The following is a 24025-nucleotide window of genomic DNA, read 5'->3' as shown; positions in this document are numbered from 1 at the left end:
AAATAGATGGCTCTAGATGATCTTCAGGTGACTTACTTGGTAGTAATCAGGAAATTGGGGATTAACAATTGCTTAAGAAAACAAAGAGAATTGATTTTAAATAGTACTTGAAGTAGTTACTGTGTAAAATATCTGTTCAGTTGCTCATGTTAAATGGATGTTTCTAATCCCCACTGGACAACCGACTACTTTTTTGCAAATGGTGATGTGAATTGCTGTTGCATAAACTATAGTGTTGAATCCCCAGTGTTTGCACTTGAGTTTCACAGCTCTGTGGTTTCCTATCTTCTTCCTGAGACACTTAATCGCAGGTCCATCCTCGTCACACAGGGGGGTAAATTAGAGAACGATTAATATCACCATTTAAAGAAGAGAGACTGAAATCTCAACCATCCTGAACATAGGAGCTGAAGGGGCCTCTCAGCAGTTCAGAGAGTTATTACCAAGCCAGTAGGCTGAATTCTGTTGTGTTTTCTCCGTAGCAGAGCCCTCCAAGTCCTTGTTTTGAGCTTATTTATTTTTATACACAATTCTGTATGGATACTGTTCATACTACTAAATAGTTGTATTAACTGGGTTTAACTGGTGATGTATTTACATGAAGATCTAACTTCGTTTTGTTGATATCTTTTTAGGGGCTTTCCATTCATCAAAGCTCGTGATGTATGTAATCGGTGGTGTGTAGCTATCATATTTATGATATATAGGGCTTGAATTGGGAAAGGTGGATGGTCATTCTTCTTGCTTTTTAAACTGACAGAGCCTTACAAGAAGCATTTCCCTCTCTGAAATAAATCCATATAAAACATGTTTGGTCGCTCTCCCAATGCAACTGTGTAGTTGTGTGGATTTGGCACACAACGGGCAGCCTTGTGGTGATGTCTGTAAACAAGGAAGCCTGTTTTCCAGTCCGCAAATCAGCTGTTACCCAGTGAAACGAACTTGACTGCCATTTCTGACCCCTCACATGGAGCTGTCATACTCAAGAATGTTCACGTTTTCAAGAAACGTTGTTTGCGGGCTATATGTACAAATTCCTGATCTGAAAGCCAATATAAAGCAACATCTCCCAAACCTCTGCTCTCTCACCAAGGCCACACACATTCCCTCGCTTATGGCCTCATGGCAAGCTAATACTGTCAGTATCAGATTCTCCTTCCCAGTGGTCTTGGGAGACTGCATAGTTGCTCTGTGAAAGGCACCACTGCTGAGGTTGAGAGAAGAGCATCTTGGGTGTCAATCCTGGCCTTGCATTCCCAGAGAGAGGGGTGTGCACCTCGTTCTCCTGTTAGGGTTTTCCTATGCTGCAGGGTTTGCTGCTTGTTGTCAAAATGATGTCCTAGTGACTTGTCTTCTGCGTGGTTATATAATCCCAGCACAGTTCTTTATGATCTGTAGACTTTTATGGGGTTGTGGCCAGGTCAGTTTTTAAATGTTTGGAAATGTCCTATTGAACAACATTGCAGTGGCAGTGAAGCTTGCTGGGAGAATTGTTGCCCTAGTTTTGGCTTAAGGGTGGTGAGAAGATGAAATTTTTGATGGGTCAGTTTTAGTTGTGTATGTGTATGTGATTTATTTTTTTAAATTCTAATGTCTATTATTCACAGCTTAGATATGTTGACTTTCTGATTATTCATCAGTCCCTTTACTGATGTATTTTCCTCTGAAAAACTACATTTTCTTCCAGACTGTTTTTGTCTGATGGTGAAGAATAAATTTTTCATTTGCAGTATAAAGTTGATCTGAGAAAAAATGTTTACCTTGGATCTTCACTTGGCTTCTGTGAAAGAAACTTAATAAAATAATATGGGCAATTCCCATTACTAATCCTAACCACGTACAACAGAGGTCTGTACAGTAACATAGCAAAAATAAGTTACTGTACTTTTACTTAGTCATTGCCTATTTTACACTAAAGAGCAGTGAGAGACATTTATAAATAATGATACCTCAGATCACTTTTGTTAAGTGTCCTCTAATATTTGGATATTTGGTATCTGGCTTGTGTTGTCTTTTATACAATCTTGTCTTCTTTTTTTGCACTTTAGTTTAACAACTCTGTGGTTTCCTATCTTCTTCTTGTGACACTCAGGTCCATCAGAATTTCCTGTGACTGTGACAGTAGAGAGTCCTTCCTCCTCAGAAATCGAAGAGGTCGATGATTCCTCAGAACGTGTTCAGGAAGAGCCAGAGAAAATCCGTTTGAAACAAGAAGCATTGCAGGTACAAAGTTATCACTTTAAAGCTATAGAGAAGATTATTTTTCAAACGGAAGGCTGATTGCAACACAGCACAGCTTGTGTGAGGGTTCTGTTTTCTCCTCCCATCTGCATTGTATCCCCTTGAATGGTTCCTTAAGCTTAGACCAAGGTGAATGGTGGACATTTGAACTCTAAGAAACTAAAATCAAAACATGTCGTTAGTAATATATTTTCCTTTGCTTAGAACCTTAGTATATTAGATTTAGGGAGAACCTTAGTGATCATAAGATAAGGAAATTGAGTTCTGAATGAATACAGTCAGCTGATTCAGTGCTCTTGTTTTACAGATGAGAAAATTGACAGTTCTAGTTGAACTCTCTTTTTATAAGAGGAAAATATGGCCTCATTTTAAATAAAAGTAAAGTTGAAATAAGTTTTGATGTTGATATTCTCCTTTCCTAAAATCAAAAATATCAAGAAGCTACATTCTATTACCAAATAAACCTGACCTCTAATGTCATTCCATACTTTTGTTTGTATGGACAGAAAAGAAAAATTGATTTTTATAAGAAATTTTTGTACCTCAAAATTAATATATTTATTTTATTTCAACTTTAATGCAGAGCTGAACATTTCTAGTAAATAAAGGAACACCATTTGGGGGGGACCTTGTCTTTGTGCTACAAAGTCCATGTTTAATTTTTAAAAATTATTTAATATGACTTTCTCTTCATATGAAACATGACACTTGACAGGTTTCAGAACTAATTATCCCATTATTGTAGGACTACGGGAATTACTCTTTGATTTTCAAAAGAGAAAGTTAGATTTTTATTTTTTAATTAAAATTAATGATAATATAGAGAAATTTTAAGAAAAGAACTTAGAAAATTATGAAATGTTAGAGTAGGAGAAATCTATAGTTCATGTAGAGTTACTCCCTTTCGTTTTATAAATGAGCACCTACAATTTGTAGAACGTAAGTGGTTTATTAGTAAATGGCAGAGTATGACAAGACCCTAGAGCATCTAACCCGCATTCCTTGTTATTTTAGATGTGGTGTATTCATTTCCTTCACGAATAGACCACGAGATTGTATTTGTAAAAGCAGTAATAGACACTGGGGAAGTCCAAGAAGTTTAAACACTGGGACCACAGAATAGCAGATTCAGAATGCACTGAGAATCCTTTTAGCTCTTCTCTGTTTTGACAAGACACTACAATGATGGTATCAACGTGTTTAAGTACATATGCCCACAATAATCAAGAGATTTCAACATAGTTTGGAAAGACAGAAGACAAGTGGAAGAGTGTGAAACTGAAGCAGTAGAACAGAGGAAAAGCATCACCTAGAATATGCACAGGGACCACGTGCAACTGAGGAGGATTCTGACCCCACCTGAAAAAGTAGCCCCATGCTCAGGTGCGCATGTAGGAGAGAGGGTGGAGTTAGTTAAAAGTGTGACAAATAGGGGAGCTCATTGAAGGGTTGTGTTTGGAGGAGTGGACTCCCAGCCCCGCCCTCACGCTCCTGAAATAAGCTGATTTCATTTTGAAAACAGTGAAACTGGCGAGAACTGGGGCAGCTAGTGTGAGTTTTTACACCCTAGAAAACTGTGTTTGGGGGAGATCCTGTTACAGTTACTCCCCGCTTCTTCCTGCATAAGAAGCCAATCAATCGTTGACTTCAGGGAGCTTTCTGCGCTCATTCTTAAATAGAAAATAACTGTCATTTGCCTGTTAGTTGAGTAAAGCTTACAACATGAGAGAGGGGGAAAGAGTGCAAACATATCCTAGTAGGACCAGGGACAATTTAGGGAACAGAATAATTTAAGAAAAAACCCTAATTAGTATCCTGAGAGAGGTTGAAAAAGAGCTAGCAACTATAAAATAAGACTAGGGTATTAATGAAAAGGAGAATGGTCAGAAAGCAAGAGGGGTCTCCTGGAAATGCAAATATGGTTGCTGAAATAAATTCAGTAGGAATTTAAAAAATTTCTCAGTATATAAAAAAGAAAGACACAATGGAAAATGTGATAGAAATATGTTAGAGAGGCTGCATCTGGGAGATCCCACATGTTACTATTAGAAAGTCCAGACCCAGAAAAAAAATGGAGGGAAGCTGTCAAAGGGCAACAAAATTCCCCACAGCTGAAAGTAGACATCAGGCCTCAGATTGAAAATAGTTATGCAAGATGAGCAAGAATAGACTCATACCTAGGCACCCTTCATTGTGAAACTTTAAAATACTGAGAAAATAAATTAAAATAGAATAAAATACTGAGAGGATACATCCATTCCAGAGAGAAAAATACTGGTCACCTAAAAAAAAAGGTTAAAATCTGACTTTATCATACTTGTCATGAGCACCATGGATCCTGGAAGGCATTAGAGAGATACCTCCAAAGTTTTTCAGGCACATAATTTTCACCCTAGGGGTTTGTATCCAGCCAAACTATCAGTCATACGTGGAGGCTGAAGAAGGTATTTTGTACCCAAAGAAATTTGAAAAATTGACCTCCTGTGCTACACCTTAAGCTATTTATAGACATAATCCAGCCAAATGAGGCAATAAACCAAGAAGGAAGGTAATAGGGGATTCAGTGCAGACTGCAGCTAGTCTAGAGTGGAGAGGCTTCTATTGATTGTGTGATTGAGAGCTTAGAAACACCTTGAGGCATATTGTACTTACTAGGTGTTAGGCACTGTTGGAAGGGAGGAGGGAGAGGAAGAGGAGAAGGAACTTGAACTCCAGAGGAGAAAAGGCTATATGGACATAAACCTGAAGCACACTAAACTATGGTTGATTTTTAACCTAGTATTGGTGAGGAAGGGAAGAATCCACTTCAACTTGACACTATAGATGTCCCCCTTTTCAGTGACACACAGGGGTAATGACCACCTATCTAATTTGTTGTCCAAACCAGAACTTGTCCAAACTCCTTACACTTCAATAGTGTAAGGAGGCACTCTAATGCTGTAACATCAGGACAACAGGTATAAACTGGAACAGCCCAAGGCGGCTTGGGGTATGTGGTCACCCTGCACAAGGGCAGTGACACTGGCACAGTATGGAACGAGGTGTAGTCTATACACAGAGACACAGTACATCTTCAGTGGGCAATATTAATTTCATTGTAATAATGGCAATACTGTCTTGGTTTGCAGCTTTTATTGTCAACGTGCATGTAATCACAAATAACTAAAGTAAACTATACTTAGTATGTACTAGTATTAACTTGGTATGTACTGAAATGTATTGTGTACTAGTATGTACTTAGTATATATTAGGCTCTAAGTGTTTTTGCATATATTAACTCATTTAATCCTCTGAGTAGCCTTATGAGGTTGGTGCTAATATCATTCCCACTTTTGAGAACAGGAAGCTAAGACAGGGAAGGAACTTGCCCAGGCTGTACCTAATTTAAGGATGGATCGAGGCTCTGAGTTTAGGCTCTCTGCCTGTTCTCTTAAACCTTACTCCGTACTGACTCTCAAATAACAGAAGACTTAACTGCACATAGAACAGAATATAAATTTCAACTTTGACAACGTAACAGCTAGGTTTGGAAGGTAGACAGGAGGTAGAAAAAAGGGAAGATGGTATGAATGTCCTCATTTTACAAAGCGTGACGTTGAGAGAGTTTCTAGTTGATCAACAATGTAGGTTTTTAAGTATATGACTACAAGTCAAAGAGATCATGAGCAGTGGAATAACTCATGATGACATAACTTTACTGAGCAGTGTGGACATAGGAAAGAGTGTAGAGGAACTAAACCCTTACTTATTAGTAAGTTAGAAAGTGAACAGATAACGCCTCCAATTTGTGAGAAAATAGTCATGGAAGAGTATTACTTGGACATGGAGAAGAATTCAAAATAACAATAGTTGGACCTCCCTGATGGCGCAGTGGTTAAGAAACTGCCTCCCAAGGCAGGGGACACGGGTTCGAGCCCTGGTCCGGGAAGATCCCACATGCCACGGAGCAGCGAAGCCCGTGCACCAGAACTACGGAGCCTGTGCTCTAGAGCCCGTGAGCCACAACTACTGAGCCCATGTGCCACAACTACTGAAGCCTGCGCGCCTAGATCCTGTGCTTCATAACAAGAGAAGCCACCGCAATGAAGAGTAGCCCCCGCTCGCCGCAACTAGAGAAAACCTGCACGCAGCAACGAAGACCCAATACAGACAAAAGTAAATAATAATAATAAAATAATAAAAAATAACAATATTTGACGTAAACCTCATAAAAAAGGAAATCCATACAGCCAGTAAACACAGAAAAGTGTACGACTTCATTAAGTAATAAGTGAAAAGTGAGTCAAAACCAAGGAAACTACATGTCAATCAGATTGACAAATACATAAATAAAAAGTCTGGTAGTATCAGGTATTGTAGACCTGAAGTACTGTGGGAATTTTCTACCCTGTTTATACTGGAGTATAAATCGACACAACTACTTTGGAAAGCATTTAGCCCTCTCCATCAACTGAAGGTATATAAATAGCCTGTGAGCCAGCAGCCCTCACCCCTGCCCTATGTAAATGCACCAGAATAATGGGTACAGCAGGATTCCTGTCCATGATTTGCATTAGCACAAACTGAAAACAAACCAAATGTCCATTAAGAGTCAAAAATTAAATAAATGATGTGTATTTGTACAGTGGGAAAACTATCCAGCAATAAAATTGAATGAACTAGAGCTACAGGCAGCAATGTGGATGAATTTTTTTTTTTTTTTTTTTTTTTTTTTTTTGCGGTACGCGGGCCTCTCACTGCTGTGGCCACCCCTGTTGCAGAGCACAGGCTCCGGACGCGCAGGCTCAGCAGCCATGGCTCACGGGCCCAGCTGCTCCGCGGCACGTGGGATCCTCCCAGACCGGGGCACGAACCCGTATCCCCTGCATCGGCAGGCGGACTCTCAACCACTGCGCCACCAGGGAAGCCCTGGATGAATTTTTTAAACCAACGTTGAGAGAAAGAAATAAGAGAGAAAGGACTTCATATACTATGATCCTGTACATAAAGTTAGATGTTGACACAACTAAACTCTTTTGTTAGGGATGCATGCAGGTTAAAGGAAATGACTGTCAAGAAGTGAGGTTGGTGTTTAACCGGGAAGAGGGAAGGAGCTTGTGATGAGAAAAGGATATGGGGGGTTTTTGCGATGCTGACAGATTCGAGTAGTGCTTATGTAAGTATTCTCTTTTTATTTGTCACATTGACAGTTTTGTTCTGTGCACTTCTCAGTACACATATCGTATTTTACAATTAAAAACTGCGTAAAGAATCGGTCGCTTCTTGAGTGCTGGATGTGGGAGTGGGATGAGACCGTTTCATTTTAAGCCCTTCACTACTGTTTGCATTCGCATGTTCATTCATTCAGCATTAATTGCACATATTCTATGTACCAAGCACTCTTCTAATTTTAACTCATGTAATTCTCACAAGAGCTCTGTAATATGGGAGCTTATCTCCATTTTATAGATGAGGAAGTTGAGGCCTAGAGTTATAGAACTTGTCCAAGGTTATGTAGCTAATGGGTAGTGCCAGGCCCATTTGCCTCAGAGAATCTGAATATTTACAATATAATCTAAAAGAGAAATTTAATTACTAATTATAAGCAAAAAAATTGCACATTAAAGAAGATGACAAGTTTTCATCTATCCAGTTAGAGAAAAACACACAGTCTGCCTTTCACACACGTACATCTTATATGTACGTGTGTGGCAGGGATTTTCCTTATTAAGCAATTATTTATTGACCGTCTACGTTGTGCTAGGCACAGGTGCTGGGGATAAACACTTAATAAAATACACCCCCTATCTTCAAATAACTTGCACTCTAAGTGAGGAAGTAAGCCAACAGTTATAGTAGAGGTTATATACCAAGTGATACATCGCTGATGGCAGTGTAAAATCTCAGAAATCTTTTGGAAAGAAGTCTGGAGATAGGTACCTCAGAGCCTTAAAAATGTTCATTTGCTTTGATCTCAAACTCATTTTTATGGATTTATTGTAAGAATGTTATTCTCAATATGGAAAAAAGCCTTCATGCATAAAAACGGTTATTTTGTCTGATAATATTGAAAAGTTGGAAAGAATTTAAATGTGTAAAATGGTTAACCAGTAAACCCACTCAGTGGAATATTTTGTAGCCCACACAAAAAAATCAAGGTTATGAATCCCCTGATTATATGAGAAATGATTGATTTCAATGTTAAATGGAGAAAAGTTGAACATAAAATTTGATATCCAATATGATGGGAGCTTTGTTCCAGAAAAATCACCCTAGCCGGTGTACAGAAGGGAGGAAGGGAGAGCAGATGGCAGGAAGGAAAATTATTCCAAAGCCTTATCATTAGCCTTACTTAAGTAATAGAATATCAAGCAAGTTTACTTTCTAACTTTTTTGGTTCCATATTTCCATGTAAGGGACATGAATTCTGAATACTTTGTAGGAGGAGGGTACACTTTTTCACAAAAATTGAACACTGTGTTCTAACTCCCTCCATTAGAGGGAGAAACTGTTGCATGTAATTGCACTTTGATGTGCTATTTAGAACCAGTCAGGAATTTTAGTCTACTTTCCTCTGACCGTGCTGAGGGTTTTTTGTTTTTTTGTTTATTTGTTTAGAATTTCTTTGAAATCAGTTTTAGAAGATTGATTAAACCATTATATTAAAAGTAGAGGAATTCTGCAATTTTTTTCCCTTTTTCCCCATTGAAAACTTGACTGGCTTTAGTAATGAAACATTAAAGAATTTGAAGTTCTTAGACTCTCAATTTTTTAAACATGTTCTGAATATAAAAATATATGTTCATTGAGCAAATGTTTGAAAACAATGAACAACTTCTTGAAGGAAATAAAAGCCACCTCTGCATGTACACACACCTTATCTGCTCTTTTGTCTTAAAAAAGTATCCGAAATATTTTGCCATGTCACTAACTACTCTTCTACATCAGAGAATTTGATTAAGCTTATGCATCATCTCCCAGGAAAAACGCACAGATACATTTTGAATGTAGCACTCCTGAAGCCCATTCATTAACTCTGGTTGAGACCTCTTATCATTCTTAGTGGCTTCATAGCTCATTCCTTCAGACGATGAGCTGTTTTTATTTACACCAGTCCCAATTCGGAGGCTCTTAGCTTTCTTCTAGGGTTTGGTTATCAACAATCTTATGACATCATGTTGGTAGATAAATCTTTGCCCACATCTTTGATTTCCTTAGGGTAAACTCCTGATGTAGGATCGTTGTTAGGTACCAAAAGCTACTGTCCAGAAAGTGATACCAGCTCCTCTCCCAATGATGGCAGGTAATAGAGTTCCTCATTCTTTAAGTGATTGTTCAAAGCAGTTAACATGTATAAATATACCTTACTGTTTTCATAAGTATAGGTATTACGATTGTTTATCACTGCATAAGAAACCACCCCAAAACAGTGGCCTAAAGCAATGACAATCATTTATTTTGTTCACGAACCTGGAGGTTGAGTAGAGTATTAATTCTTTTACTACACTCTTACTGACTGAAAACAATACCTATTTGACTAGCTCAGAGTTCTGTAGGTCAGAATTCCAGGCACAGCGTGACTGGGCTTCCTGCTCAGATACACACGGGCACATGTGGGTTCCCTCCTGAGAGTGTTAAAGCACGTGAAATTTAAGTGTAAGATATTGAGCCCCAAACGTTGGATGTTCACCATAGTTTGTGTGGGCCACAGAGCTGAAATCAAGATGTCAGTCTGGCTGTGTTAGCGTCCAGAGGCTCTGGGAAAGAATGCCTACAGGCTTCTTCCGGCTTGTTGGCATAATTCAGATTCTGCAGTTGCAGGACAGAGGTCCCCATTTCCTTGCTGGCTGTCAGTCAGGGGAGAGTTACAGCTCCTAGAGGCCTCTCGCTTGCCTTCCCTGCCGCAGCATTGGACTTCTTCAGAGCCAGCAATGGAGAGTCTCCCTCTTGTCCCTTTTGTACTTCAATTCAGGAAGAGTTCAGGTCCTTTTCATGGGGTGCCTGAGTAGGCCACATCCACCTAAAATAATCTCCCTATCTTAAAAGATCAACTGATTTTGAACCTTAATTCCATGTGCAAAATCCCTTCACTACAGCACCTACATTTAGAGTTTGATTGGATAAGTGGAAGGTTTGTGTACTTCAGTAAGTGGTAGTCTTGGGGGCTCTGTCAGAATTCTGCCTATTGCAAGCAGTGTCCCCACTTCAAGGACCGAAGCGTCTTAGTTCCTAAAACTCCTGAGATAGTTTATCAGTGTTCATTTTATTTCAGTGACCTTGGTGAAGGGAAGACTACCACCTCCGTGAGCAGGAATGGCAGCCAGCTTCCTGAGTCCACAGTGTGGCTCTGCTACTTAGTGGTGTGACCTTGGCTGTGCTGCTCTACTTACTCTACTTCTCTGCCTCTGTTTCCCTCATCTGTAAAATGACATGGAGTTAGTGATCGTTCTTTCCTCGTAGGGATTTTGTTTTATAATTTTATTTTTGGCTGCATTGGGTCTTCATTGCTGCTCACCAGCTTTCTCCAGTTGCGTCGAGCGGGGGGCTACTCTTTGTTGCGGTGCGGTGGCTTCTCTTATTGCGGAGCACAGGCTCTAGGCGCGCAGGCTTCAGTAGTTGTGGCACGTGGGTTCTAGAGCGTAGGCTCAGTAGTCGTGACGCACAGGCTTATTTGCTCTGTGGCATGTGGGTTCTTCCTGGACTAGGGCTCGAACCCGTGTCCCCTGCACTGGCAGGCGGATTCTTAACCACTGTGCCAGTAGGGAAGCCCCCTCTTAGGGTTTTGATGATTCAATTATTTAATACCCAGGGAACTCCAGGAACAGTGCTTGACTGTAAATTGCTTTAAAAGTGATTACTTTTTTAAAACATGCTTTTGAATCTGCAATTATGCAATTCAGGTATGCTAAGCAGGTTCGTTAATAGGACTTCCTGCTATAAAGAGACCCACAAATAAAAATAGAATTTTTCTTTCTTGGTCGTAACTTCTTATTTCTGACTTACTATGTTATGTGTGCATATGCCTTTTATGGTGGGCTGCCACAAATTTATGTTGGAAAGGGTGGAATTTAAATAAATCTTTGCAAATTTGATAGATTTTGATCATTCATTTCACTGGCATGGTATGCTATGACCAGTAGCAGACTAAAATCTGAGTTCACTTCTGGCTCTGCCCCTAAGTCCTGATGAGACCAATAGCTGGAAAGGCTTTTGGATATTATACTATGAATTACTTATAATATTGACTCTGTTTGTTTAGGAAACCCTGGAGGAGTGCCTAAAGCAGTTAAAGGAGGAAAGAGTAATAAGACTGAAGGCTGATAGACGAGTCAGTGAGGTAAACACGTTTCATCTGCTTTTGAGAGTGTTTTGGTTTTATTTTGATTTGATTTTAAGCCATATACACATATTTTGTAAGCTTTAAAACTGTAATATGTTGCAAATTGGTTGTATCATATGGACTTTTGCATTTACTGGTATTTAGTGATGATATGATCTATATTCCAGAAAGCATGTTTTTAAAGATGTGAAAATCTGGTTTTGTGTATGTGTGTGTGTGCTTTTATATGACATTAGCTTATTTCCTGTTCATGATTCTTTGATTCAAGAAGGCACTTTCTGTGCATGTATTGTATATACAGTAACGTAAAAGACATGATGAGACTCTCCTGGCAATGAATTAGGAAAGTGAATCATTTAAATAAATTTAAGGTATTGGAAAACTTCTAAGAATGCAATGAAAGATAAAAATATATACTATGAGAATTACATTAGGTAATGTGCATGAAAGCAGGGCATAATCTAAAAAGTTCTATCTAAATATAATTTATCACAGGATGAGTGTAGGGAGGAATTTTTGAAAGTGCATCCATTGGATTGGCAGACACTCATTCAATAAATGTTGAGCACCTGCTCATGTAAGGCAAAAGGGGCATCATGAACATTAACGGCCTTTCTGAGAAATACGAGAGTTGAGCTTACAGGGGGTTTTAAGTGTGTAGATGACGAGCGGAAGGGGAAGAGTGCACGGGGGTGAATATGTTCAAGAAGCCAAAGAAAATATTGGTGATCGTACATTTAATAAATTGGGTTGGGTATGATTTAGGACTTTTAAACGTAAGCATTAGATATTTTACTCACTAAAGTTAATTCTTAACATTCAGCAGAGTTGTAATATGTTTTGTTCAAATCAGATTCTATAATTCACTTTCTAATTTAAGGGAAACTTAAAGCAGGTCATTTTCTAATGTGGAATGAGGCTCCATTATGAATTGAACCAGTTAGAAATGTGATCTTTTGTGAAAGATCATTAATAAAACGGTAACTTTGGTTTATTTATATACCACCTAAGTGTTATATAGGAAACTTTGTTGGGTGCCTGTGGGTTTTGGTTATTATGTGATATGGTCTCTGTCTTTACTGGCGGAGGGTTACACTAATTATAAATTAATTACATTTTGAGTGTTTTAGTTTTGTTCCTTGAAACTAGGCAAGACTACTTTTTGTTTTTTGTTTTTTTGGGTTTTTTGTGCGGTATGTGAACCTCTCACTGTTGTGGCCTCTCCCGTTGCGGAGCACAGGCTCCGGACGCACAGGCTCAGCAGCCATGGCTCACGGGCCCAGCCGCTACGCAGCATGTGGGATCTTCCCGGACTGGGGCACGAACCCGTGTCCCCTGCATCGGCAGGCGGACTCGCAACCACTGCGCCACCAGGGAAGCCCAAGGCAAGACTACTTTTGATGACAATGAGAAAAAATCATGTCAGACGTTTTCAGTCTTCTTGTATAGCTGGAACATGAAAATGCCCAGTTAAGAAACACAACTTTCTCTTTGTCTGAAGCCCTTCATGCCCACTCATTGACAAGCATGATCCTGGATGATGAAGGTGTTTTGGGCAGCACTGAGAATTCTTTTCAGAAGTTCCATGCTTTCCTGGTTCTCCTTAAAGATGCTGGGTTAGTTCATTTCTCTTCATGGCATTCTTCTCTTTGCGACTCTAATGGTAGTTTGCTGAGGAACTGGAGCAATATTCATCACTTACGTGGCCATATTTAGCCAAATTTAGTGTAATTATAGGTAATATCGTTGACGTTTTAAAATGAGGAATTAAATTTTTTAAGAAATGCAAATAGGGAAGCCTGCTTTGGTAGAGTGGGGAGCCCATTATAAAAGAGTAACCTGTAGACAGAGTAATTAGTAGGTATAGTTGTTTTGTAAAGACTAAATTAAAGGCAGTTTTCATTGAAAATATTCGGGAATGCATAAGAATTTTCCTATCTTTCACTTCTTTTGCTTGTTTGATAAGTTTGAATTAAAGTTATCTTTGCCTTAGACATAAAAATGATTATTAATCTGCAGGGGAGATATAGGTCAGTGGTTCTCAACCGGGAGCAATTTTGCTGAAAGAGGGAAGTGGAGATTGATAGTTGATGGAGTGGTGTTTTGTCAGTGAATGAATTGGTGTTGGTGTTGGGAAGGAAGGAACAAACACATTCTTGGAAACTGGAGGAAAGATGGTAAAGAAGTGTGGGACAGGGAGATCAGCTCGGTGCTTTGTGACCGCCTGGAGGGGTGGGATGGGGAGGGTGGGAGGGAGGGAGATGCATGAGGGAAGGGATGTGGGAACAGATGTATATGTATGACTGATTCACTTTGTTATAAAGCAGAAACTAATAAAAAAAAAAAAAGGTCAAGAAAAAAAAAAGAAGTGTGGGAATGGAGGTGTGACAGGCAGTGGACAGGGTTCATGGTACATATTGAAGCTGCTAGTGAGACAGTGGGATGTCTCCTAGAGGATGAATCTGGAAAGGGCTGAGGATTTGGGGGAGAGAGAGGCTTGTAGTCTGGAGTAGGATGTTGGCTTTTAAGATTTTAGAAGTAGGGCTTCCCTGGTGGCGGGGTGGTTGAGAGTCCGCCTGCCGATGCAGGGGCTACGGGTTCGTGCCCTGGTCTGGGAGGATCCCGCATGGCGCGGAGCGGCTGGGCCCGTGAGCCATGGCCGCTGAGCCTGCGCATCCAGAGCCTGTGCTCCGCAACGGGAGAGGCCACAGGAGTGAGAGGCCCGTGTACCCCCCCAAAAAAAAAAAAAAAAAAAGATTTTAGTAGTATTTCATGATTGTATGTCTGGGGAAATCTAAACTGCTCTTCTGTGATTATAATAACCTTTGTCTTTTCTCCTTTCCTCCTCTCGTCTAGGCTTGGGCAGTTGGCCACAATGGCTGGTATAGATCAGTCAGATTTTCATTTACTAGGTCGTCCCCAGATGAATTCTACTGTTAGTAGTCCACCTAAAGAAGAAAAGAAGGCACTTGAAGAAGGAAAATCAGAATCAAAACAGGGTGCCCCATAACAAATGCAAAATAGCCAAGTAAATGGACAGAACAGCACTTAATGTTTCTAAGAGTGATTAGCAAAAAGGAAATGACCAAGTCAGGGAGAAAACAATAATGATCAGTCTCTAATAGTTCACATGCTCGGGAGCTAGAAGACTCTGGAGTCCTTTCCAAATCTGAGATTAGTAAATGTGTGCCCATTTCATGATACTGTACTTTTGTAAATAAGGAGACTGGAAGTTCTTTAGAAAATTTATGAGTTAAAGCAAACTATCCTTAATGAAGAAAGAAGACATTAGAGAAAATATTCCAGATTTTAAATTGTATAAATGTCTATTCTGTTCATATTTTATCTAGGTTTCTATTTGTATGCAGTCAGCTTACAATGAAGGAACACTAATGAAGGTACACATACTGATATAATTTTTAAAATAAGTAATCCAGACATAGCTAATAGGTAACATATTAGAGTGAATCACCTGGTTATGGGAATGGGAGGGGAAAACCTGTCAGCTTTTCCTCTAGCCTTACTTGGAGCCCCCATCAGCCAATCTCAGAGTGGCCTTGGGAACTGACAGCTTGAGAACACAGTCTGGTCACAAACTATATACGGTTTACATGTGCCTGGAGGATAGAAAAGAAATTAATTATCTTACAGAATAGGGTTTTATTTTTAGTGAGGGAAAGGAAATGGGTAATAACTACCCCAATCACCAAAGTCTGAAAACGTAGCGGACATAGCCTTGGATATAGCTAGGTTAAGCTGAGAATCACTTGGCAAGATATAATTACAAAAAAAACTGGCTCTGAAATCTTCTGATTAATCAATTGACTGTGTTAATAATAAGATTACAGAGTAACATTGAAGTTTTGAACTCTACTTTTTAATGGTTGGCTTTGTTCATCACTGAATTTTTGTCTTGTCTTTTGTCTTCCCCTCCACTTTCCGAAAATTACAGGTGATGCTAGGATTCCTTTGCCTCTCGACTCCTTCCGTGTCCCAGCGTCTACTCAGGAGGCCTTAGAAACTTCCAAAGACAACCTCGGGGTCCCAGTCACAGAGCAGCGGCAGGAGTCTTTTGAATATTTCATTGCTAGAACATGTTCTCCTTCAGCAGACGTCATTTCTGGAACTGGAAGTCAAAGAAAAGAAGAGGAATTATCTAGAAATAGCAGGTCTTCTTCAGAGAAAATGAGCAAAGCAGGTGAATAGACCAAAAACTACTCTGCTAAGAAACAACCTGGGAAGGACCTGCATTCCTGCTCTGACTCACCTGTAAAGCAGAAAAGCAAAGGAATTGGGCAAAATAATTCTTTGGTTAATAAACCAATTAAAAGTGAATCTTCGAAAAAACACATTTCTGTTAAGAAAGAGAGTAGAATAGTGACTGTTTCATCAAAGACAACTAAAAGTAAACTCAGTCTACTAGAACAGTCTGAAAATGATACTCTTGGATCTGATTGTGAATTTCAAGAAAGCATCCATACTCTATCATGCCTAACATAGGTCTAAATCTTTTAAAATTATGTTTTTGCCTTCAAATTTTAATAAATTACTTATGTTTTTATTATAGCATATGGTGTTTTCAGTTACTTGACTGGAAGCCATTAGAGAAAGATTTTTTTATCTATACTTTTTTATTATAATGAAAGTTTTTGGTGTACTTTTCCTTGTAACACTTTGCACCATTCATTCAGCTAGTGTATACTGAGGGCTTCATATGTACAGTACTTTTCTGGGTGCTGTTGCTTTCAGCAGTGAACAAAATAAAGCCTTTACTCTCCTGGAACTAGCACTCTGTGGTGGGAGAAAACATAAACAACAAAGCAGGCTAAGGGTTAAAAAGAGATGGGAATAATAAATGGAATAGTTTTACCATTTGGTTAAACATCAAACTATTATATGAATCACACGGCCAGAAGCCATTGACATATTTTAATTCATAATAACCAGAGAGCCTCAAACATTTACCAAGGCACTTAATCGTGTTTATGGATTACAGCAACGCTCTGAGGTAGGGAACTCTTACCATCCCCATTTTATAGATGAACAGTCTGATGAGACATTATGTGAGTTGCCCAGAATTGCACAGCTATAAGTAAGTGGGAAGTTGCAGTGTGACCCGAACCCATGCTCTTTTTTTTTTTTAATGTATGGACTTTATTATCTTTCATTTGTTTCTGATTTATGTGAATTTTTTCTTTAAAGATTTTTTCTGCTGTCAACCATTTTTAAAGTGTTTATTGCATTTGTTACAGTATTGCTTCTGTTTTATATTTTGGTTTTTTGGCCTCAAGGCATGTGGGATCTTAGCTCCCCGACCAGGGATTGAACCCTCACCCCCTCCATTGGAAGGCAAAGTCTTAACCACTGGACCACCAGGGAAGTTCCCCTTACGTGACTATTTTTCTGGCAATTTTTTTTAATTTTATTTTTTATTGACATACACTTGAATTACAGTGTTGTGTTAATTACTGCTGTACAGGAAAGTGACTCAGTTACACATTTATGTACATTCTTTTTCATATTCTTTTCCATTACGGTTTATCACAGGATATAGAATATAGTTCCCTGTGCTCTACAGTAGGACCTTTTTGGGTTTTTTTTAAATACATGCACTTTCTTAAAATAAATGTATGTATGTATGTATGTATGTATTTTTGGCTGTGTTTGGCCTTTGTTGCTGCACGCCGGCTTCCTCTAGTTGAGGTGCACATGCTTCTCATTGTGGTGGCTTCTCTTGTTGCAGAGCACGGGCTCTAGGTGCGTGGACTTCAGTAGTTGTGACATCCGGCTTAGTTGCTCTCTGGCATGTGGGATCTTCCCGGACCAGGGCTTGAACCCATGTCCCCTGCATTGGCAGGCGTATTCTTAACCACTGCGCCACCAGGGAAGTCCCATGTAGGACCTTTTTGTTTATCCATCCTGTATATACACCACTTTGCATCTGCTAATCCCAAACTCCCAATCCAACCCTCTCCCACCCCCTCCTCCTTGGCAACCCCCAGTCTATTCTCTATGTCCTTGGTTATGTTTCTGTTCACACATAGGCTGTAACCAGGCTCTTAATTACTTTGTTATCCTGTTTCCTTGTTAAGAGAAGAAGGGTTTAAGGAAGGCACTGAGAGAGAAGCCAGTGACCACTAGAAGTGCAAAAACAGTGGGGCTGTCAGAAAGCACACCTGTCTCCTTCCCCCATCGTGAGCAGAATTTTTAAATGGCAGAGTATGTAAGAGTATGTGATGACACATCTGTGGATTAAATGATGTCTCCCTGGTAAAACATGTACAGATAAGTCTTTAGTTCAATCAGAGTGAAAGGTGAGATCAGAGAAAAGCTGGAGTGTCAGATTTCTTGTAGAAGGTCCTGCCTGATTGTTACTAAGAGGGCTACTACAGTACTAGTTAGTTCCTTAGTCATGGGTTGAGTGTTAGAGGAGTGAAACAACGAGCAAGATGTAGTGTTGGCCCTTTAGCAGTGGAGTGAGAGGGGAAGACGCACAGCAGATGTCTCATCCTGCACGTGACATGCTGTGACGGGCATATTCAGGGCGTTTAGTCAGTGTTTGTGGAAGAAGAGGGGGAGCCGTGAGGCAAAGAAAAGTCATCAAAAGAGGCAGACCCTAAGCTAAGTCTTAAAGGACTCGTGAGAAACTGGTGAGTCAGCCGGTGAAAGGCAAGGATACTCAAGGCAGAGTGGACAGCGGAAGTCCAGAGCCGTGAGTGTGCGAGGGGTGTGTCACAGAGCCACAGGCACAGGCTCTGGAGGATCAGTGCAGTGTCCCCAGGCAGCGGCAAGTGCCCCTAAAGGAGGCAGCGAGGAGGAGGAGAGCAGGTCTTAACCATCCATGTGCGTGGAGCTGGTTTCCTCAGAAAATAGCTAAGAATGGAAAGGACAAGTTCAGGTGGCATTTTAGACCACTGACGTCAGTATGGATGAGGAATCTGAAGAAGCCTGGAGATAATTATGCCCCACTCTTCTGAGGAACAGTGCTTTATATTTTCAAGTGGGATTTTCACGCTGCCACCTCCTCTCCTGTCCCTACTGAAAGGTTTATAGGCCGGCAGAAGGGAGAACCTGGCTTAAGTAAAGTTAACCAGGTTCCTTTACGGTACAGCTTCTCGGGGCTGCTGTAGGCTAATGTTCATTCTGGATCGTCACAGCAGGCGTATGGTACACAGCCATCCTCAAAGCTATTTGAACCTAGAGTCCTTTTCTAATAGAATGTCTAACAAGTGGTTCCACCAAACAGCAATTTCGTAACTTCTAGACCAGGTAATAGCAAGAAGAAAGGGGTCTGAAATAAGGTATAGATGAAGGGAGGAAATAAGTTCTAATTGTATTTAGGAGATTACCAGCAAGACTTGACCTTAGGAAGTAAGGAAGAAGTAGGAGGCGGAGACTGAACCCCCATCTGTGTGACTAAGGTTGGGTGGTGGTATCATTGAGTTTGGAAATAGGGGATAAAGAACTGAAGTGGGGAAAAGACTTTAGTTCTGGACATGTAGAATTTTAAAGCACCTGTAGAATTCAGAAGACAAACTGGTAGATAACTGGACATGCACGTGAAGACATGGAAAGATAAAAATTTGAATGTCATCAGCACATATCAGCAGTCATTAAAATCATGAAAATGGATGAGATTTCAGAGAATTGTGAGTACTGACAACGTTTAAGTAATAAGCAGAGGAAGAATTCTGGGAAGGAGAGAGGTGATAGAGTTTCAAGAAGGAGGAAGTAGATGACAGTGTCATCCTTCAGAGAATGTGAGTGTCCATTGGATTTGGGCAGTTAGGTCCCCAGTGACCTTAGAGCAGTTCAGTGAAGTGGTGGACAAAAAGCCAGATGGCAATAAACTGAGGGTGTAGGGCTGCCTGTCGGGGCCAGGCGGGGCTAGTGAGGACAGTGGGAATAGGCTACTCTCAAGGAGTTTGGATGAAAAGAGAAAATAATTAGCAAAAAAGAATTTTTTAGAATGAGAAGGACTTATATTTTATATGTTGAAATGAAGGAACCAATAAAGGAGATCCTGAAGATGTAGATAATAATTTAGAGAATTGGGGAAACATGGACATATGAATAAGAAAAAAAACCTTGCACAGTATATAAAAATCACTTGTATCCTTCGAGCTGGATGGATACTGGTAAGTTTGGGAGGAAATAAAGGTAAGAAGAGATAGAAGTTAAAGAAGTTTATACTGATAGCCTCAGTTTTCTTTGACACAGATTTTTCAGAGACACATATATACACATACATAATTACCGTTTGAAAATTCTTTCATAGTTACATGTTTTATTCATCACGTCTGAGAAAAGTCACTGATTTTCATTTTGTATAGCATTATCTTGTAAGGACAAGATACAGTGACAACTTCCATGCTTTTTGCATATCAAGAGCTGACACTGAAAGTATCTGCATAATTGAATTTTCACTTCTTATTTGTAATAAGTTTATCCTTAGGAGGATACTTTCATAGTGTTTGATCACAGATGAGTTTGGGCATTGCGATCACTCAATAATGTTAAGCATCTGTCAGGTCCTCTCCTATACTATATATTAATTTTTTGTCCATTAAGCAAATATTTATTGGCGGCCTGTGGGAATAAGATACACCTAGGTCCTCGTTCCTTGGTATATTCACAGAAGCCTCTGAAACTAAATTTCCAAGTCAGGCCATACTAAGGCCTGGCATAATAAGTTTTCATTGTTAACAGTTTTTTTGTGTTTGTGGGGGTTTTCTGTTTTTATTTTTTTGAAGCAAGGATAACACACTGTCTTAACTCAGTAGTTGTCCATTCATTAATAAGTCAAAGAAGACATTGATGAAGCATGGTATTTTGAATATCCTTTCCACAGAATAGGTAATGGGCCATCCTGAAACTCTGGTGAGATGCTTATCATTTTCAGATTTTGGAGTGGCTGAGAAAACCCTATTACACCTTGAATTATCACTAGAAACATGAAGTCAGCCAAATAAAAACAGTGCCTCTGCCTACTGAGGTGGTCAATTTCCATCTCAACAAAAGTGACCATTTCTCCTTTAGATTAAAATCAAGAAAATCCCCTCTGTCCAGGATGCAATAATAGGGTGCACGAAAGACGAAAACTGAAGCTATTCCCTCTACACCTGAACAGTGAATTCATTCTGATATCAAATTTTGTTATGATTCTGTTATGACCAGGTGCTTTATTGTTTAGAGATCAAGTTACTGTTCATTCTTGGTAAGTAAGAAAAATCCACGTTTTAGGACTCTGAATAGTAACTTTATATATATATTATATATATTAAAAATAAATATGTATATTATATGTAATATATATTCCACCTATTCAACAAAATTGTAACTTTCATCATCTCTTACGAATGATGAACTGTATTCACTCTTTGGAAAGGGCTTATAGGGAATTAAAGTCTCCATATACTTTTTATATAAGACCGTGGAAACCAAATTCTCAACTGGGAGCAAACTTAGGTTTTGCTCTGAAGGTTTATGCTTGCCTGGCCTTAGAGTGGTAGGCCAGGAACTCAAGTTTTTTTCCTCTAAGAAGTTACTTTCATTGATGCCACCCTGAAAAAATTTGGAGGGAGTATTTTTGAAATAGCTTTATCTCAGTAACCCTTTAAATATGCTTCAGGGTATGGGGAACATAACTGTCAAAATGTTCAAGCAACTCTTTTTGATTTAAGTGTAATTGATCAGGAGCAATACAGGAAGGAGCTGGGTACAAAAGACAAAAGGCGTGAGGCTATTTCATGTATTGTTTTTGGCTTATTGTACAAAACAGAGAAAGTCTCATACACTGGCGCAGCCAAGGTCCCCTACTGTTCTCTCCTTTTAGTAGAAATAAAAGAGAGCTCGTTTCTCAATAGCAGCATTCTATCCTTAAGTGGGTACACAGTGATATTCTGATGGTCTCTGGAGCAGAGAATAATTCCGTGGCAGCTCTGACCTCCAGTCACCGGGTTCTCTGTAACTTAGTCTTTCATGGCCAAGGACTATAATCATTATTTCGATTTATATTTAGCATCTCAAAATGGAAAGGATTCCATGGACAACAAAACAGGAAGTGATTTCATGAAGTGTTTTAGTATGGATAAAACAATAAACTATAAAAATACAAATCATCAGTAAAGCTTTTTCTTTCCGGAGAACTATATTCAGAAATTAATGTAAGCCTCTAAGGTGCGCATGTGTGTTTTTTCACCCATGATCATGTTTGTATGTGTGTGCATTCCACTGCTACAGGAGACATGCAAAATGATTTCAGATTTGCTACTATATGCAGTACTGGTTTCTCCCAAGACCTGTGTGCTCGCAGGGTTCGTTCAGGAAGGTGAGTGCCCTACCACCACATCACAGTCATATCTCATCACCTTCGGCAGGAATAGTTTACACTTTAACCTCACATGCAGGCTTATTAAATTAGTATTACTCATCAGAACTTGCTTACTAATAAAACAAGCTGAATTAGCCACTGCAGAATCATATTTGGAAATTCAATGAAAATTTTACCTTTTTAATAAAGGCCCAGAAATATTATTTCAGAGCAGGTGGTACAGAAAACTGTGGTCAAATTTGACATTCATTAATCATTGAAGTGTGGAACGTGACAGGTGAAAATTGATATTGATTTCTTTCCTCTAATATTTGGAAGAGTTCTAACAGGTAAATCAAATGAGATAACAAGACATATCAAGTCTCACTCATTTCTATGATCACATCCTCCCCACATATCACTCCTTCGCCTGCCATGTTTTGAATAATTCAATGCCCATAGTCTTTCCAGTCCAGTGTATTATAAGACACACTCAAGCTGGGTTTCAATCATATTAGACTGAAAGCTGAACATTTTAGGAAGGATTATTTAAAACCAAACGCGTCTTGAGCCCAACAGCCTTTGAAACCAAACAATCCTGGGAGTTCAGTTGGATTCAGAAAATTCAGTAATCCTATTTGATGTATGTTAACCGTATCAGTATTAACAACCTTCTGCTGGATTTCAGCACTCATTTGAGAGCTGAGTTACTGCTGGTCTTGTATTTTACCTACTTGTGAAAGCACTGAGAAAGTTTTTCTTGGGTTGAACTTGACCTGCCTCTGGGAATGCTCTCTGTTCTATCCATCTTGAAAAGCTTTATTCAAGTGCATTTCTCTGCCTTCCTTCTCTTCACTTGCACCCCTTGGGAAAACGAAAGATGCTCAAATATAGATGTGAACACTGCAGGTGCTCTGCTTGGCAATGGTGTCTTTCAGCTTCCCAATAAAAAATTATATTGCTGACCACCCATTTGACTGAAAAGTGACTCATTTTACTGACAGATATCTGGATTGAGATGCCAGAAGAAATAGGTCATTTCAAATTTCCTTTTTAAGTCATAGCTTTGTGTTGCAACACTACTTGTTCAAAACTTAGATCATGAAGGTTCCTTCCTATGACCTCCAAATAATTAAAATGTTCTTCAATAGGCTATATAAAAAGCAAGCAGAGGGGCTTCCCTGGTGGCACAGTGGTTGGGAGTCCGCCTGCCGATGCAGGGGACACGGGTTCGTGCGCCGGTCCGGGAGGATCCCACATGCCGTGGAGCGGCTGGGCCCGTGGGCCATGGCCGCTGGGCCTGCGAGTCCGGAGCCTGTGCTCCGCAACGGGAGAGGCCGCAGCAGTGAGAGGCCCACGTACCGCAACAACAAAATAAATAAATAAATAAAATAAAGCAAGCAGAATATTCCTAATTATCAATCTTTCTCTTGAGTCATATAGTTCTTGTAATTTCAAGGAAGAGAAACTCAAATGTAAAGTGTTACAATAGCCAAGCATACCAGCACTATTATCTAACCATTCAGCAATTTTCTCTGCCAAGTCACTCTGAACCTTAGACTACTGAGGATGTCTTCTTAATTAATTTTTAAGGTTCTCCTCTTTTGAGTTAAAAAATGGTCACAATTTTATAAGTAAAATTAAAGAAAAATACCAAAGAGAACATCTGAGATGTTTCCATTAGGCATTATATATATATACATAAATTTAATAGATATACATATATACATGCACTGGGATAAATCTCCATCTTCTGTGTCAGTCGGACATAGGTCCATTTTCTTAGGAATAGGGAACTCCTTTCAAAATGGAAGTGAGGAAATTGGCTGCACCATCCTTCTTGAAAATAATTCTGTGAAGCCGCCATTCCTTCTAGCAATCTACTACTCCAACAGTGTGTAGTTCATCAAATTCAGGTCTTCTGAAGCCAGGCTAGAAATACAAAGTGAGGTGAACGACTAAGGTAACTGACCAAAAAGGAGGAAAGGAAGAGGAGCAAAACAATTTCCCAATTTCATTCTTTCCCATATTCTCTGTGCTTGACAAGGGAAAAAATATTCGGGTCTGAGTGCCTCTCATTCTTAGCCATTGTTAGTTCAAAGTCTGAGAAAAAAAAAAAAAAAAGGTAAAAACGAAAATATGGAGTCCAGAAT

At 39.5% G+C, this 24025-nt stretch overlaps 2 pseudogenes across 2 annotated transcripts in view; one reads left to right on the top strand and one right to left on the bottom strand.

Annotated features, from left to right (window-relative positions):
- The window catches only part of LOC307056583 (centrosomal protein of 78 kDa-like), a 170850-nt pseudogene extending 154724 nt beyond the window's left edge, over positions 1-16126 (top strand). The window contains exons 10-16 of the transcript in view: positions 636-679; positions 2093-2223; positions 11480-11557; positions 13010-13176; positions 14417-14588; positions 14911-14958; positions 15497-16126. The product of the transcript in view is annotated as a centrosomal protein of 78 kDa-like (transcript). The remainder of the gene's footprint in view (positions 1-635; positions 680-2092; positions 2224-11479; positions 11558-13009; positions 13177-14416; positions 14589-14910; positions 14959-15496) is intronic.
- LOC307055613 (centrosomal protein of 78 kDa-like) overlaps positions 1-24025 on the bottom strand; it is a 591539-nt pseudogene that overhangs the window by 388582 nt on the left and 178932 nt on the right. The gene's annotated exons all lie outside the window — the stretch shown is intronic.

The sequence above is a fragment of the Hyperoodon ampullatus genome (genome assembly GCF_949752795.1).
Source record: "Hyperoodon ampullatus genome assembly, chromosome: 7".
Lineage (NCBI taxonomy): Eukaryota > Metazoa > Chordata > Mammalia > Artiodactyla > Ziphiidae > Hyperoodon > Hyperoodon ampullatus.
Note: the sequence above shows the minus strand (reverse complement) of the source record. Positions and strands in the feature narration are given on the sequence as shown.